This window comes from Meles meles, chromosome 3 (assembly GCF_922984935.1).
Source record: "Meles meles chromosome 3, mMelMel3.1 paternal haplotype, whole genome shotgun sequence".
Classification (NCBI taxonomy): Eukaryota; Metazoa; Chordata; class Mammalia; order Carnivora; family Mustelidae; genus Meles; species Meles meles.
In genome coordinates, this window is record NC_060068.1 from 147409485 (window position 1) to 147427199 (window position 17715).

Here is a 17715-nt window from a genome sequence, read left to right on the forward strand (position 1 = left end):
ATTCATTTAAATTTTACTTCAAATAAGTTGAACATTGCCTGAAGCAATAAATGTTCACCTTAAAGTTTAAATGCAGATTTAATTTTATAAATTAAATAACATTTTAAATATTAGGCTAAGTCCATTTTAAAGTAAGCAAATCCTATTTAATTTATAACTTTTGCATATCAAAATTTTTCCATGCAGAGTCTTGTAAATATTGTACCTTCTTAAACTATACTTGAACTAGAATTTGATGAAGCCAATTTATAGAGTCCTAAGAAAAACTGCATAGTCCAAGCTAAGGAGAAAATTTCAAACATTAGTAAAACATGAATGTGGCTTCTCCGTCATATATTTCTCCTCAAAATTTGTTTTCCTTTTGGGGAAAGTGCATCTGCCTGTATTTTCTTGGTTCTTTCAGGTCCCAAGTAATCGAAGTTTGTTTGCCTTTCTCCACCAAGAATAAACCAGAGGAAACGTCTTGTTTCATTTTTTGTAGTGTTAGGAAACTTTTGTTATCGCTGGGGGAATTTCTGGGGCACATGTAAGTCATGGGTTGCCTTGGGGAAACAAATTCTACTAAATATTGAGGACCTATTTGCACCAAATGAATAGAATCAGTATGGATTATATAATTATACGTAGAATGCCAGATATTTTATACAAGTGAGAAAAAAAAAAAAGAGGTGCGGAAAAGCAAGATCAGAGAAGAAAGGTCATGAGACTGAGCAGGGACCATAAGAGATCTAGAATTTTGAAACTCTATGGCTAACTACATTTTTGTTCTCCTAATAGTCCATTCTATTACAAGGCAATTTTTCCCTGGCTCTGACTCTAAATTTTTTTTTTTTTTAAACGTCCGATCCTTAGAGTGTTTTTCTTTTTTTTTTTTTTAAGATTTTATTTATTTATTTGACAGAGAGAGAGATCACAAGTGGGCAGAGAGGCAGGCAGAGAGAGAAGGGGAAGCGGGCTCCCCACTGAGCAGAGAGCTCAGAGCAGAGAGCCCCATGCGGGGCTCGATCCCAGGACCCTGAGATCATGACCTGAGCTGAAGGCAGAGGCTTAACCTACTGCGCCACCCAGGCGCCCCTCTGACTCTAAAATTTAATTGAAGGGGAGAAAATACTCTCCTTGGGTTCACTGTAAGCTACATCAACAGTATTTACATCCAATGCATAATTTTAGTTCTGAGCTTGGCAAAACAGAGATTTCTAGGGCAGAAACCCCATCCCCTTGGGTCTCTTTAATCAATACTCAAGTTAGTTTCAGGGATAATAAATATTCCTGTTTGACTACAATTTGTGTTCTGTGCTTTGGATCAATTTTTATAATTAAAAATTATATCACACTTTTCATCAGATACACACCCATATGCACAGACATGCACCAGCATACACACACAACATCACAAAGGTTTTTGATTATGAAAAACCTGGTGGATCTTCCTGACACAAAACATGGATAATAAATAACAAGGAAAGATTGGATTTCTGCCATTATTTTATTTATTATAGATGAACTGACCTCTCTCATTTCTAATTATTAATTCTAATATTTTTACATATTATTCTGTAAGTTATGATTTGAAATTGTGTAGAAAATCCTTAATAAGGTTAGTGACATAATAAGGTTAGGGAAGTAATTCCCAAACTTGAAAATAGAAAGACTAATGAGGGTTTTTATGCACAAGATAATATTCTTGACTCATGCTCAAATTACACCAATATTTGTGAAGTGACAAATGTTTAGTCAATGGATTTTACATTTTTAATTGTTAGAATGCATTATGGAATATTTCATAATTCAAAAAGAACAAAAAATCAACAAAAATCTACATGTTAATTATTCAGCTTAGAAATAAGACATTCTGATATGGTTAAAGCTGATTATGAATCTCTTTTTAACAGCATCACATTTGAGCTTCTGAGGTTTACTTCAGTTTCAGTTTCTGAGGTTTCTACTTTCATGCAATTTGATGTTTATCATTACCATGCCTGGCAGATTTGATATAGACATAGAAATATAAATAAATATGTAAATATGTGTGTACACATACATATATGTGTACATAAACATTTTACAATTTTCATATAAAAAGCATCATACTATATGCTTTTGGCAATTTTTTCAGGTGAAATTGTAAGTTTCACCTATTGGATATGTATAACTTGGATTTGTTCGTCTTCTCTACTATACAGCATTTCATTGTACAGAGCTGTCACAATTTACTTATCTATTTTCCAATTAATGGACATTTCAGATTTTTATTCAATTTTTTCCTCTTACAGAAAATGCTGTCATCACTTATTTTATTCACTATCACACGTGAATTATTGATCCTGTGACTCACCAAAATTTAGGTGGCTTGTTTAAAATAAAAACACTACCTTATAGATGTTTTACTGGAGCTTGCCATATTTTCTTATGTTTGGGCAGATTTAGTTCTTTCCAACATTTATACATTGAAAATAAGATTGTTGTGTACAGATACTGCCATGTATTAACTGCACAAAAGAAAGCAATGAGATATCTTAAAAGCAGAGAACTTTGGGGGAGCAAGCAAGAAGGAATGATTTGGCTTTAATTATTGTACTTTTTCCTCACTGCTCTATCCTTGCTCAAACTATAGTTCAAACTATGCCTAGAAGGTGCTTAACGTATTCTTGTTGAGTACATTTGTATTAAATTTAGAAATATTATTAATAGTTTATGGCTTGGAAATCCACTTTAAAATAGCTTTCGGTTTACTCTTTCCCAACTTCCCATTAAAATATGTATAAAGAAAAAGAAGGAGCCCACACCACCATCAGCACCTAGATGGTCATAACCCTGTGGCTAGAATTGGAAAATATTTATCATCCAGAGGCTGCTACAACCAGGTAGAAAATTGCAGGGGCCAACCCACCTGGGAAAGAGACCTGCAATGGTACAACCCTGCCTTCCAAAGGCAGGCTGGGAGCAGTCGTCTGTTGGAGCCAGCTCACAGTGGGTTGAAACAGACAAGGATTCATTTATCAGGGGTTTTGCAAGGTGGTTTTTCCACGTAAGCCTGAAATCGGCCCTGGTGGGAGTATTTATATCACAAAAATCATCAAAATCTATAAACCAGCCCATTTCCCCTGCTGGCTGTTAGACACGTATCAGCACAGCACTCATATTACCTCTGCTCCCTTCCCCATCGTTACATCCATCAGAATTCTGCAAGGTTGTTACTCTATTGCAAATGCACTACTTTTAAGACAACAGGGGTATTTTTAAATTCTTTATTTGTACTTGTCTTTTTCTTTTTTTTTTGGTCCAGTTGGACACTGTAAATTCCAGAAAACAAAATGGGGAGAGATAGAGCAAGGGAGCTTATGGAGGCACAGAGTGGCAAGGGGATGGAGACAGGCCTAATGGCTTCCAGTTAGAGTACTGTATTGCAGGTCAGACAAGTGTGGGTGGAATGCAGTGGACAGATCAGATCCACCCAAAACCCGAGTTCCATACACAGCTACTTAGGAGGGAGACGATAGGATGGATGTAAGAAACTAACTATACTGTTTACTGCCTCCTGAAATGGACTCCCTCTATCTAGGCAACCTTATTCTTCATGGTTCTATAATATGCATCAAAATTAGGCCATTTTTTACTAATTTCTTATCCTTTAAACTGTTTGTCCCACATGAGTCATGTCCTCTTTTTCCTAATTACATTTTATTGTCCTTTTCCCTTGTCTAGATTCTCTGATCCTATGGCTTTTAGACTAGGTCTGTGCCTCACTTGCATTACTGTTCTGTGTAGCCATTTTCTACCTATTTTGATGTGAAGTATCATTTACTCTCTTTTTTTAAGGTCTACTTATTTATTTATTTTTTTTTAATTTTAGAGAGAGAGTGTGTGTGGGAGAGGGATAGAGGGAAAGGGAGAGAGAATCTCAAGCAGACTCCCCACTGAGTGTGGAGCCTGATGTGGGGCTCAATCCCAGGACCCTGAGATCATGATCTGCGCCGAAACCAAGGGCCAGCCTCTTAACCGAATGAGCCACCGAGGGGTCTCTCATATATTCTCTTCTAGATTACTTTTTAAGTTTCAAGTTCTTGAGTCTCTAATCCTCCTCTTTTGTAGGCTTAGTCTCATTCATGGTTGTTTATTTCTGTGATTCCCGTTCATGTTGTTCATCGTTAATTGTTTATCTTAGTGAACCTCTTTTACTATTTCTCAAATTATACCGTGGTATGGCTGCAACCAACAGCTTTGCATTAGCTTTGCCAGGTGGCCCAGGGGTAATCACTGTCTCCAGAACCATATTATGCATATTAGCCATATGCTAATTTTGTCCTCAAGCCTACAGCAGGCCTGTGACTGGAGCTTCACTTTATTTTGGGTTATATTTTTTCCCACATAGCTGAGGCAGAGACAGACACTTTTCTCTGTGACGTCAGACAATTTTAAAAAGATTAAATGATCCACCAAATGTGTAGACATCGCAGGGTCCCTGCTCTGCTCAGATTTTTCAGTCCCAACTTTCTGTCGTACCCAGACATGTCCCCTTTTTCACATGGGAACTGTGACTTGAGTCTCTAAAGTCCTGGGAAGAAAAGTAGATCACAGGACAGTCTCAGGTCCCTGTCATATGCTTACCCTTTGGTTTTCAGTTTCTATTTTATTTCTGGCACCTACAAAATTTCCTCCCTGTGTTGAAAATTTATCTGCTCATTTAAAAAAAAAGTTTGGTTTGTTCCATCCACCATATCTTGGTATTTGTAGTGCCCAGATTTCTAGTTATCTTTATCAGTTAGCTCGTAAGAGGTGAGAGTTGCATTTTATCTATCTTTATAGGCGGAAAAACTATTTGAAGAGAGAAATTACCCCCTTAATGGGAATAACAATTGCTAGTAAACTCACTTTGGTAAAATTAACCACTGTTTTCTATACTGTTATACTGTTTTTTTTTTTAATTTTATTTATTTATTGGAGAGTGAGAGAGAGAGCCAGAAAGAGAGCATGAGCTGGAAGGAGAGGGAGAAGCAGGCTCCCTGCTAAGCAAGAAGCCCAGCGCGGGGCTCAATCCCAGGACCCTGGGAGCATGACCTGAGCTGAAGGCAGATGCTTAACCGACTGAGCCACCCATGCACCCCTGTTTTCTATACTGTTAATGTATGATTTTTCTTAAATGCCCACTACATAAAATTTGCTGCTACAAATATTTGTGAAGTCTTTTAATTGGTAGACTTCTTAAATTCAATAGAGAGGTAATTAAAAAGCTTCCTCGAAGTGTGAAACATTATTAAGATTTTCATCTCAAGACTAGAGGGAAATAAAATATATTGGAAGAATACAGCTTTCCGAACAATTGGGGGCAAATATGAAATTATATTCACAGCCTAGCTAAAAACTGAGTGGTAAAGGTAGTTGTAAAAAGGACTGTCGGTCTGCAACAATGCTATCGTACTAGTCATATTTCCATTTCATCTCGCAAACATTTGTGATGCATCTAATACGTTCCAGGCACGGTGCTCACACCTGGGTTACCCAAACACCATGATTGTTCTCAAGCATCTTATTTACTCCAGTGGGAGAACAACATGTCAAACAAAGAATTAAAATCCAGAGTGACTGAGCAATACTGACAAATGCAAGAGTCTTATGTCTTGGATGTAATACATGAAGGAAACCTTCACCGATGACTACACACCCTAGCAAGAGTTTGAAAGATAAATAGGTTTTGACATGCATATTAACAAAAGAGCATTTCAGCCACAGTGAAGGCCTCTAACACATGGACATGCAAAACTTAATGGACGTTTTAACCGATGCTTAGGTGGGATCATCTGTACTGAAGACGAGTGTGCTAATATTGACTCACAGAGTTGGAATGAGAGGATCTCAGGGTATCTGAGTCCTCACTTGTTAGTTCAGTTACTTCTCAAGAAGAACCACATTTGAGAATGGAAGCAGGATTCCTACATAAGGGAAGAACAGCAAATTAAAAAATGGAATATAAATCCTAGTGTTCCCCAGAAGTATCTGGTAGTCAAGTGAGAAACATGAGTTGATCAAGATGGCGGATAGGAGCTGGTACTAGTGGTACCAGCTCCACTACTTGCGACACCATGACTTTGGAGAAATTATGGAAAATTTGGGGGAAAAGAATGACTGTTTACTCATCTGAACAATGGGAATAATGGGTAGTACATAATAGTGATACCATGAGCTCTTGTAAGGCTTATGTGTGTTAAAGTGTGCACAGTATTTAGAAAAACAACTGAAGTTTAGTAGATATTAGTTATATCTACTATTGCTATGTAGATAGCCTGCCTTGGTTTAGTCCTTCATTCCTCTTATAAAACATCTACTCAGGTATATTAGGGGGGGAAATCCACAAATCCACAAAACAATCTTGTATATATTGTTTAAAGAGTAGTGTTCAAAGGTACCTTAATTTTATCTACAATATTTAAAAATGTTTACACAGAGAATAAATTTACGTACATATTACTTATATGTGATAGAAATTTAAAATCATTGCTACTCTTTCTCTGTAGTTTTAGTCTTAATGCTGGCTGAGATACAAGTTTTATCTTACCAGAGATTTTTATCATTTGAACTTTTTTTGGATTAACCACAAATACGATTAATACTTTGCTCCCCCAATCTCCACTGCTGCATTTAACCTTCATTCAGTCATCATTCATTCATTTTTCAGTTACCAAATTCCTACTATGTACAGACAGTGATTCTAAATATTTAGATATGAGTTATAGTTTGATTTTTTAATTAGCAGATAGCTAAACACACACACACACACACACACACACACACACACAAGTGTATCCACACTTGAAGCATCTCATCAGGAAACAAATATTTTAGGGAAAATTACAAAGCTTGTAAGAAACACAAGATGATGACTATCATATATGCATAAAGAACCAGTGAAATGCCAATGAAAGAACCACGTGGGCAATTTTGAATTAGCTTGCAATGGGAGGAGGGAATCTTTTTCACATTTTGGTGGGTACTTTTTTAAGAAAAATAAACTGAAAGATGTTCTATCAAGAATGAAGTCCAAATAGGATATCATTTTTGAAATGTATTGGAAAAAGAGCAGCTCTCGATGGAATAGATGACCGGTAAGTGACTAAACTTTGCACAAAGCAACAAAGAAGAAAATAAAACTGATGTAAAGATACAATCGTGGTTGTATTTATTTTTTCTGTCACTAGGAAAGAAGACAGATACTCTGCAGCTGAACTAAATTATTTTAACAACTTTTCCTCTTTCCTCTAAATGCTGTGCATTATCTGTTAGTTGGAGAAACCAAAGGAAACTTAATTTTATGTGTCAACTTGACTGGGCCACAAGGTGCCCAGATAGTTGGTGAAAAGCTATTTTAAATGTTCCTGTAAGGGTGTTTTGGGTGAGATTAACGTTTGAATCAGTAGGCTGAGTAATGTAAATTGCCCTCACTAATACAGATGGGCCCCATCCAGTTCCCTGAAAGCCTCATACACCAAAAAGGTCAAATAAGAGGGGACTCATCTTGCCTGACTGCCTTTGGACTGAGATAATCAGCTTTTTCATACCTTTGCACTCAGACTGAAACATTGCCTCTTCCTTGGTCTCCAGCCTACTAGCCTATGGACAGGAACTATGCCATCCTGGGTGTCTAACCTGCTTGTTCACCCTGCAGACCTCGGGAATTTCCAGCCTCTGTAATTGCATGAGCCAATTCCTTATGCTAAATCTATATCTATAGATGTATACAAATGTATACCTATATTATCTATTTAATGTTTATTTCTCTATATTTATGTATTTATTATATATTTAATATTTATGTATTTATATTAAGTAGATAATATAGACATAGATTTGTACATCTGTAGATAAGCAAAGATATCTTCTATGGTTTCTTTTTCTCTGGAGGAGCCTGATTAAAACAGTTACACTTGGTACAGTGGAGCCCCTTAGGAGACTTCTTGTCAGTATCTTTTTAGATTGATTTTATTTATTTATTTATTTATTTATTTGACAGACAGAGAGCATAAGTAGGCAGAGAGACAGGCAGAGAGAGAGGAGGATGCAGGCTCCCTCCTGAGCAGAGAGCCCGATGCGGGGCTCGATCCCAGGACTCTGGGATCATGACCTGAGCTGAAGGCAGAGGCTTTAACCCATTGTCAGTATCTTTTTAAAATACAATCTACTATTGCAGGCTTTGGGTGGCTCAGTCAGTTAGGCATCTGCCTTCAGCTCAGGTAAGGATCCCGGGGTCCTGGGATCAATCCCACTATCAGGCTCCCTGCTCAGCGAAGAATCTGCTTCTCCCTCTGCCTCTACTCCCCCCGCCCCCCCCCCGCAATTGAACTCTCTCTTATCTGTAAAATATGTAAAAACACAATTTTTAAAAATAATAAAATAGAGGCACCTGAGTGGTTCAGTGGATTAAAGCCTCTGCCTTCAGCTCAGGTCATGATCCCAGGGTCCTGGGATCGAGCCTGGCTTCGGGCTCTCTGCTCAGCGAGGAGTCTGCTTCCCCGCTCTCTCTGCCTGCCTCTCTGCTTACTTGTGATCTCTCTCTCTGTCAGATAAATAAATAAAATCTTTAAAAAATAATAATAATAAAATAAAATACAATCTGCTCTTAAATTTCCATGCAAAAACAAACAAAAGCCAAACCAAAACAAAGCAAACAAAGGAATGAGAGAAAAATTTAATGGTTAATAGGCCTATTATTAAGCTATACCCTAGGGAGGGACAATATGTGAGAACTTAAGAAAAAAAAAACTAACCAGAAAATTTGATATAAGCCCAAATCACAATCGTCTATTTCATTTAAATTTGAGAGAAAGAAATATTTTAGGATATTCACTCATAAAACCCAATGAATAAACATTTAGCTGTGGTGAGTGTATGAAGGTATGAGTATATACGGTATATTATTCAAATTTCTTGGAAGGTACCTGCGATTATGTGCATTTAAAAAATGAAATATCACTCAGCAGAAATCTTAAAATACGATCAATTCCATCCCACTATTTTGTAAAGTTTAATACAGATTCTCATCTTGATTTCAGGTTTTTTCTTTCTAGTGGCATTTTTGTATTTTGATAGTAGTAAATTTTTTTTAATTTATTTTATTTTATTTATTTGACAGAGAGAGAGATCACAAGTAGGCAGAGAGGCAGGCAGAGAGAGAGGAGGAAGCAGGCTCCCTGGTGAGCAGAGAGCCCGATGCGGGGCTCGATCCCAGGACCCTGGGATCATGACCTGAGCCGAAGGCAGAGGCTTAATCCACTGAGCCACCCAGGCGCCCCGATAGTAGTAAATTTTGAAGCAAAGGTGCACTTGAGGGAAATAACAGATTGCAGTATTATTATGATTGACATTTTCCTTCATCTCTCTACAGTACCGAGGCCTTGATTTATGTAGCTTCCCTTGTCCTTTGCACTTTTATTCTGTAGTTCTTCCTTAGGACAAGGGACTGAATACAAGCTCCATTAACTCAAGGTTCTTTCTGGTTCTACTTGCCTTATGTCTTTAGCATTTAAGATAGTGCCCAGCCCATGGGAAAAGATTAAAAAAAAATTTATGGATGAGTAAATGGCAAAACAGTGCACAAGAAAAATTCAGCAATATCTATTTAGGCAGATTCATCTTAGAAGATAGAACTTGAGTGAAATTTTATTTTGTGAAATTTTGCTACATGATCTAAACCTTACAGGTAATATTAAGAATCAGATAAGCATCAGGTGTTTCTAAATATACCTAAAACAATATACTTTTTTTTTTTATCAGAACCAGTCAATGGGATCAGAGATCTTACTTAAATGAAAACTTTTTTTTCTTTTTTTGGTATTATTGAACTTCCTTAAGAACAGAACCTCTGTTAACTTTTAAATATAAAACATGTCGGGCGCCTGGGTGGCTCAGTGGGTTGGGCCGCTGCCTTCGGCTCAGGTCGTGATCTCGGGGTCCTGGGGTCGAGTCCCGCGTCGGGCTCTCTGCTCAGCAGGGAGCCTGCTTCCCTCTCTCTCTCTCTGCCTGCCTCTCTGTCTACTTGTGATCTCTGTCAAATAAATAAATAAAATCTTTAAAAAAATATATAAAACATGTCATACTTAACATCAAAAGCTTAAAAGGATTTTCAACAACTAGAATGCTAGTGTTTTTTATAGAACTTAGGCCCTTCTGTGGTAAGAAGTAAAAAAAAGGTTTTGAAATTGTGTGGTTTCAGAGCAGAGAGGAAGAAAGCAACAAACTTTAGAAGTTCCTCATTGCCCATCTTTTGTATAAATTTGCAGGTTTCAGCACATACATTTTTCACCTGGGTGGAAAAAGTAAAGATTTTTCCTCCTCCGGAATTGTTGACCATGTAAAATATGTTAAAAGTGTAAATGACTGAAACATTCAATTGAAGTACAGAGAAGTGCAAATTTTAAAAAAATTAAAGTAAAAACTACATGAGTGTGTCTGGTGGTTAGATGTTTGAGGTTTGGTATTTCCTACTGGTTATCTTGCTAAATCTTTTTTTTAAACATAATTCCTGAAGAATAATAAAAAGAAAAATTCTAATGTCCACGTCCTACCTATTTATCTTTTTAACTTCTTGATTATCCAACGTCTTGGATATCTTTTTCTGCTTTCCTCGTAGAGCAAGAGTCCATTTGTTTCTTTGTTTCTATTCCTCTTTAGTACAGTTCCTCCTCCTTTTCATCATCTGTGTCTTGTACAGAGAAAATGCAGTTGCAATAATTGTGTTGTGTATTTTGATTTATACTTTGTCTCCTATCCTCTGGTAAATTAACTAAAACCTTGTATATAGTATGATCTTAGTGTGGTGCTTTTTTATTCAATTAAAACGAAGATCTCGGTTTCCTCATTTACAAGTTAAGGTGGTGTGGAAACACACCTGCCCCATTTCCCCAACAAACCAGCTTCCCTTCTAGTGTTTCTTACTTTATTTTATTTATCTCATTTTATCTAATCTTATTTCATTTTATTTTTTTAAGTAATCTGTACAGCCAACATAGGGCTTGAACTTATGACTCTGAGGTTCAGAGTCTCATGCTCCACCAACGGAGCCAGTCAGGTACCCTTCCCCCACTTCCCAAGCCCCTGCTCCTTGTGTTTCTTGTTTTATTTTATTTTAAAATTTATTTTATGTTATTTATTTGTGTGTGTGCGTGGTTTTCTTATTTTAGAAGCATGGCTGCTCCACTCACTGAACAGCCTGGCCCCAAATGGGAATTTCAACTTCAGCTTCTTCCCTTCTGTCCCTTCTACCCCACAGCTAAATAACCCCCAGTTTCTGTATATTCTGTCTCCTAAATAACTCTGAATAAATCCATTTCTTTCCAATTCTTGTCTTATTTTTTCCAATCCATTTTCCACAAAAAAGCCAGATGAACCCTTATTGGAAACCCTTATTGTTTTCCTCTCCCTGTGTGAGATGATACAAATAAGCCCCCCAAGACCTTTTAGACTTTGGTTCCAGCTTTCCTCCTTTGTCTTGGATTTCTCCATCATTCTTTTCCCTGACCCAATAACCAAGCATTCTCTCTCCAGCCATGATGCAGTTCTTTCTGCTCCTGGAATCTGCTCATTCTCTTGCGCTTGCGCATTCGTTCTTTTACTTCCTGGCCTTTGCACCTGCTTCCCTCTCCGTCTAAAACACACTTTTCTCCACTCTTTCTCTGCCCAGCTCCCGCTTATCCTTCAGAATTCATCTTAGATATTATTTCCACTTGTAAATCTTAACTCAGTTTCCAAGGCAAGTTCTCTGAAGAACTCTATCTTGATCCCTTCATGGTACTTACACACCATTTTATTTTTAAGTGGGTGGAGCGTCGTGCTGCTGTTTCTTCCTAGGAGAAACATTTTGTTCACTATTTCGTCCCTTATACTTAACATTATACCTTAGTATAATAAGCACTAATAAAACAAATAAAGTAAAATAAAATAAATTTCCTTTTAGTTTTATGATTTTGACTAGGTTGGGCCTTCCTCCCTTCTCATTTTTTCTGTTTCTTCCACTTCCTTCTGTCAGAGAGAAACAAAACCTGGCACTAGCCGAAGTGGTAAGCAAAATTCAGTAATACGCTACCGCATGGAGAAGACATCCAGGGTGAACTGAACTCAACTTCGATTTGTACAGAAGTGACTGGGCGTTTCAAAAGAAGAATGAGTGGGGGCGCTCGGGTGGCTCAGTGAGTTAAAGCCTCTGCCTTCGGCTCAGGTCATGATCTCAGGGTCCTGGGATCGAGCCCCACATCAGGCTCTCTGCTCCGCGGGGAGCCTGCTTCCTCCTCTCTCTCTGCCTGCCTGCTTCTCTGTCTAGTTGTGATTTCTCTCTGTCAAATTAAAAAAAAAAAAAAAAAAGGGAAATGATCCCTTCTTATAAAAAAGAAGAATGAGTGAAGAATGAGTGAATCGGAAAGAAGGTGAGCGCGGGCACGGTAGAGTCAGGGAAGTGGAAAATAACAGGAGCCCTGGACGGCCTGTTCCGTGTGAAACCCACCTGGGTTTGCTGACCGGCACGCTGATGGGGGCGACGCTCCAGTCCTCCAACGGCGGCAGGAGACAGGAGCTCCCTCTTCAGGTGTTAGCTGGAACATGCAGTACATTCCTTAGGCAGCTTTGAGTTTTCTTAGGCCTGCTTTAAGGGGTGCTCGAGTCATCCTAGGGATGTGACCTTGAGCTTTTAGAAACTATGCTCATTTTCTTTAAGCTTTCCTAGGCTTGATGCTTACCAAAGGGCAGGGGCGGGGTGGAGGGGGGTGTTGAAATAAGTGATGGGGATGAAGGAGGGCACTTGCGATGAGCACACGGTGGTGTATGGAAGTGTTAAATCACTGTACTGAACACCTGAAACTCATATAACACTGTGTGTGAACCAGTTGGAATTAAAATTAAAACTTAAGGTTGAAAAAAAGTTTTCAGAAATCAAGGCTGAGGCTTGTAGAGAAGAGGACTCAGAAGAGTCTGCTTAGATTTGGTCAAGGAGGAAAGGCTGTCACTTCTTTGAATACTTCTAAAATCTCTTCTTTTTGACTTTTATTTTGCCTTTGCTAACGTTTCCATCCAATAGAACTGAAGCAAATTAAATATATTAAATAATATTTGATATTATATGTATATTATACATATACATTATATTACATTATATTATATTATACATATACATTATATTAATATTATACATTAAATTAATGTATAATGTATTATATGTATATGTATATGTATTATATAATATATATAGATCTATATATAGATAGATAAATAAATCTATATGTATATATATAGACATATATATATATGTATATACATATAGATTTATTTATCTATTTTAGAGAGAGAAAGCGCTCAAGTGGGGGGAGGGGAGCAAAGGGAGAGAGAGATTCTCAAACAGACTCCCCGCTGAGGATGGAGCCAGATGCAGGCCTCCATCACCAGTCACCCGCTTACTCAACTGAGCCAATCAGGTGCCTCGAGTTTCGGTTTATAATATTGGGGTATCTGGCTGGCTCAGCCAGTACAGTGTGCGACTCTTGATCTCAGGCGTCATGAGTTCAAGCCCCACCTTGGCAAATAACTGAGATAACTTAAAAATAATAATCCTTAAATATAATATAAATTTAACACAGCTATATTAGCTTATACTGATTATATCTGTAGAGTTTGGAACTGAGAGCGTGTTGATATGAACTGGCACCAAGGCACTGATTTCTAACACTGATGCTATTATTGCCCCAGAATGGTTATTTATGAGCCAGGTTTATGATTATTCCTGAAAAGTCATTGTTGGCCACTTTTAGAGTGAATCTCCTAGCTTTCTTCTGAAGCGAGCAGTCAGGCTCCCCCTTTATTCTGCTCTAATCCTTCTCAGTCTATGGTAACAATTATGATCTTACATCTTACGTTTCTGACTTCAGAAGGACATGCCTTCATCATTTCACTAACTTAGAAATTAAGGTAATAAAGCTTTTTTTATGGTAAGCAGTTTTCCACTCCAAGCTCAGAGAAAGAAGTTTTAGGGAGCATGAAATAAATGTTATCAGTCAAACTGAACAGACTTGTTAAGCCAGGAGTTTCTTTCTTTCTCTTATATTTATGGTCTTATCCTGATCAAGGACAAAATAATGCATGGACAAATTAAGCAGTTCAAGATCATTTTTGGAATATTTGATCCATTTACTAAATCAGTAACCTTACAGCTCTTCAATTCTCCTTTCTAACTCCATTTCTTGGTTTATAAACAAAAATACAAGGTCTTTCAGGTAACTCAATTAATTTTTTACAGTTTAATATATCCCTTTTTATGATATGTCTAGTTGCTAAAACTGTATGGTCCAAGGTGATATCTTAAAACTCAGTATAAAGAGCTACGTTGTAAAAACACCAAAGTTCTGTTCTTAAAAATGCCAGTTGGGGGGAGGCTATGCATATGTGGGGACAAAGGATATATGAGATAGGGGGATATATACCCCCTTCTCAGTTTTTCTGTGAAACTGAAAAACACTGCCCTAAAAGTCTTTTTCAAAAGAAAAAAAAGAATGCCAGTTAGGTTTTTGCTATTTCTTATATTCTGATACTGGGAGAAAGGGGAAATGAGGAGATGTTGGCCAGTGGGTACGAACTTGCAGTTATAGGATGAGTAAGTTTTGGGGACCTAATGTATAGCTCAATGACGACAGTACCAAGACTGTACTGTATACTTGAAAGTTACCAAGAGAGTAGATCTTAAATCTTCTCACCACATATACAGAAATGGTAATTGTGTGAGATGATAGAGATAACTAACTCTAGTATGGTAATCATTTCACAATATATATGTATATCAAATCACCATGTATACATCTTAAACTTTCACCTAGTTATCTGTCTGATTATATCCCAGTAAAGCTGGTGGGGGTGGGGGGAGAATAATCTGCTTTAGCTCTAAATTCACATTGACAGTAGGGATATTGCAAAGGAGGTTGTGTTAAAAGGAAGAAAGTGACAGATTTTTCAAGGCAGCAAATAGCTTCAAGTAAGTATTTTTATCATCCTTTGATTAAATATTTCAATAGCTTGTGGATGCTACCATTCTTGGAGAACTGTTATTTTTGGAGGTAGATGTTTCCTTTTCAGGAAGAAGGGGAAGTAATGCCTTTAATGTAAAAATTTACAGGGCATTGAATGGGTGGGATCTCACAGGTAAGATCGGGTAAAGAAGAGGTCTTGTTTCTAGAGAAAGGGATTGCTTTTGGAGAGCTTGCTTCGAGAGATGAATATAAATAGGTATTGAAAAGAAAATTCTTCTTGAAAACAGTTCCCAAATTACTTATTATCAAATTCATTTAAAAAATTGGTTGCAAATTGCATGCAATCATACATATATAAGATTGCATTTAAAACAACTTTGGCTTAGGGACGCCTGGGTGGCTCAGTTGGTTAAAGATCTGCCTTTGGCTCAGGTCATGATCCCAGGGTCCGAGATTGACGTCCGCATCCAGCTCCTTGCTCAGTGGGAACTCTTCTTCTCTCTCCGCTGGCTGCTCCGCCTGCTTGTACTTGCTCACTTTCTCTCTCTCTCTCTAATAAATAATTAAAATCTTTTTAAAAATTGGGCTTAATAAGACTAGGGCAACAAAGTGGTTTTACATATGCAAGAACGAGAATTTCCTTTGAAATCAAACAAAGAAATCATATTTGAAATTACCACTAGAGGGCAGTAAATGGGGAAAGGGAAAATAATAAGAGCGAATTTCTAGAATCAGAATTTTCAAGCTCTTAGAACCTCTAAAAACAACTATGATAATAACAAGAGTTAATATTTATCCAGCGCATATGATGTGCGGCCCAAATTTAAAGATTTCCATCTTGTAAATGGGGAAATAGGTTAAATGATTTGTTCAAGGTCATGTAGTAAGTGAAAGGTAGCGCTAGACTCAAATCCAGGCAATATGACCTTAAAGTCTTTACATGGAATCACAACCTCTTTCCATGGATGACAGTCTCTTTCATTTGGGGTGTACTCTATTAATAAGAAAATTGTGTACAATCATCCTCTGAACTGTGAGAGAGAAAGAAAGATAAATGTTCTAACTTGCTTTTGCTGTGTTACCTGAAAAACTAGGACTTTTGTGGGTGCTCTCATATACACACATGTTGGAAAACAAAAGTATAAAAATGTGTTTTACTAATGCTGCAAAATGCCAACACTATGAAGTTTTCTTAGTCATCTAAGCTAACAAGCAGGACCTGTGATGGTATCGTTATTAACAGTATAAAGGAGAGGTTGAGCCCACAATGAAAGAGAAGTTGCATTAGTCCAACAGAAGACCAGAGGTCCCAGCTCATCCTTCAGTCACATTTGTGCCACGAGGAGGAGGGGTATAAATTAAAATAGAATAGGTAAGTCTTGATTGTTAAGACACAAGATCTCTAAAAAGAAAAAAGGACACAAGCTCTCTGCATTCCCTCCCATTTCTAAACTCACCGGTTGAGCACAAGTTAGAACCTGAATTTTACCACCTGCCTCGACACATATAACTATTTAAGGTAGCTGATACTCTAATATCAGTGCACAGAAAAAATCAGGAGACTGTCATCTCAGTGCTATCAAAGAAAGGCAGTAAACTGAATCACAAAGTTAGCAGGATTAATGGACCAGACAGAACAAGGGACTAAAATAATCCTGCTTAATATTTTCAAGGAGATGCTATCTTATTTTCAATCAAAATTCAATCAGACATTTTTGGAAGAATTTAGTGACTGTATTCAAAACCGTATGCAGAAGAATAAAGACTCATGAATATTTTAGGCATTTTTATTTTTAGGAAAGAAAAGAAAAAACACTTCTGGCTAGGTATGACATAGTACAAAGCCATATTAATAATACTAATAATTGTGATAGTTATCACAAATACAGAGATTATAGAGCATAATGGAGAGCTCAGGAATATATATATACATATATATGCATACACAGTTATAAATTCATATATAAATGTATTATTGTATGATATAGCTGAACTATAAGTGAGTACAAAAAAGTTGGTTGGTTGACAGCACTGGGAAAGTGGTATAAATCCAAAAAATTACACTGGGCCCAAAACTTATACCATAAATAATATACTCCAGAAACAGTAAGCATGATAATAAAAAGCAAAATTACAGAAAGAAAAAAATTCAGGAAAATATATGTGTTACCTTGGAGTAATGGAAAATCATATTGATTAAAACTCTAGGAGGACAAACCACAAAGGAAAGAAAAAAAAGAGAAAAAGAGAGAGAGAGGGAGAGAGAGAAACAGAGAATAAAGATTTAATTACATTAAATTAAAAAGTTCCTTTTTTTTAAATTTTTTATTTGTTTATTTACAGCATAACAGTGTTCATTGTTTTGGCATCCCCCCCCCGTGCTCCATGCAGTACGTGCTCTCCCTATTACCCACCACCAGGTTCCTCAACCTCCCACCCCACCCCACCCCCCCCCCCGCCGCCCCTTCATAACCCTCTGGTTGTTTTTCAGAGTCCATAGTCTCTCATGGTTCATCTCCCCTTCCAGTTTCCCTCAACTCCCTCTCCTCTCCATCTCCCCATGTCCTCCATGTTATTTGTTATGCTCCACAAATAAGTGAGACCATATGATACTTGACTCTCTCTGCTTGACTTATTTCGCTCAGCATAATAAGTTCCTTTAATGACCAAAACCCGTCAAAGTTAATAAACAGTTGATAAGCTGGGAGAAGATATTTGCAAT

General features: G+C 37.3%; 1 pseudogene; it reads right to left on the minus strand.

Moving 5' to 3' along the window:
* LOC123939290 overlaps positions 1-17715 on the minus strand; it is a 47868-nt pseudogene that overhangs the window by 3790 nt on the left and 26363 nt on the right.